Consider the following 1,447-nt stretch of genomic DNA (forward strand, 5'->3'; position numbering starts at 1 on the left):
GCCTGGTGATCTTCACTATCTGTTGGACCAGGCCATATCAAGCTCCTACAACCAGGACCGGAAGACAGATAGTAATCTAAATGGCTCCTATGGCCTAATGCTCTAGACCAATCAATGAGCCCCATGGTCACAGCATTACCCTGTGTCAAAATAAGTTAGGTGCCTGGAGTATGTCTGACTTCTATATGCAAAATCACATCTGCTGGCATATGCACATGCAGTTGTGAACACACGCACGCACGCATGCATGCACATGCATTCACGCACATGAGTTCTACACACATGTGATGTGGGATTCCCCTCTGTATGCTATGAATAGGTTTTACTACCGTTGGTTAATAAAGAAGCTTCTTTGGTCAATGGCAGGGCAGAACAAAGTTAGGTGGGAAATTTAAAATGAATGCAGGGAGAAAGACGGCAGAGTCCATGCACCTGCCGAAGGAGAAAGACACCGGAAACTTCCAGGTAAGCCACAGCCTCGTGGTGATACACAGATGAGTAGAAATGGGTTAATTTAGGATGTAAGACATAGCTAGAAATACGCCTGGGCCGTTGGCAAAACTGTGTTGTAATTAATAAAGTTTTTGTTGTTACTGTTTGGGTCTGCTTGGCCAGGAAATGAACGTGAAGTCTCCACTTACACATATGATCACATAAACATACTTACCACATACCAAAAGCTCTGCACACTCTCTCACACACATATCAACACATGTGTGCTACACATATGAACACATATATATGAACCACATATCAAAAGATTTACACTTGCAAACATACACAGAGGTGGACACATGCATTCAAAAACAAGTGTGTCTACACATAGAACACATATATATATGAAGCACATACCAAATGATTTACACAGATCTGCAAACATGCAGAGATGCACACATGCACTCACACACAGGTGTGCCTACACATATGAACACATTTACACATGTACTGCATACTAAAAGACTTATGCATAAACCTGCATACACCATACACGTGTATTCACACACACATGTGCTACACATAGGAACACATTTACACATGTACCACATACCAAAATATTCTCTCTCTCCCTCTCCATCCCTCTCTGTCTCTTTCTGTTTCTCTGTCTCTCTCTTTCTTTCATATACGCAGGAGTACACACTCGAATAATACAAGATTCAATGATAGGTTAATGTATTTTTCATCTACTACTGATAGAATATCTCAAGTAGGAGATATTCAGTGCTGGAAGCATTACTGAAGGTCCATACAATCACAGATATTTTGAACAAAGGGGGAATTTCCCCTAGATGATTCACAGTTTAGGAAGTACCATGATTCTGGCCAGAGGGGAAATTCTCTCATTGACTGTGGAGAAATGAATTCTGCTTGTAGAAAATGAGAGATGCTGAATGTACACTTGTTTTTAATGCTTCTGCACCACAGGACACAATGAGACAAGTGGTCAGGA

Source organism: Microtus ochrogaster, unplaced genomic scaffold (assembly GCF_000317375.1).
Source record: "Microtus ochrogaster isolate Prairie Vole_2 unplaced genomic scaffold, MicOch1.0 UNK34, whole genome shotgun sequence".
Classification (NCBI taxonomy): Eukaryota; Metazoa; Chordata; class Mammalia; order Rodentia; family Cricetidae; genus Microtus; species Microtus ochrogaster.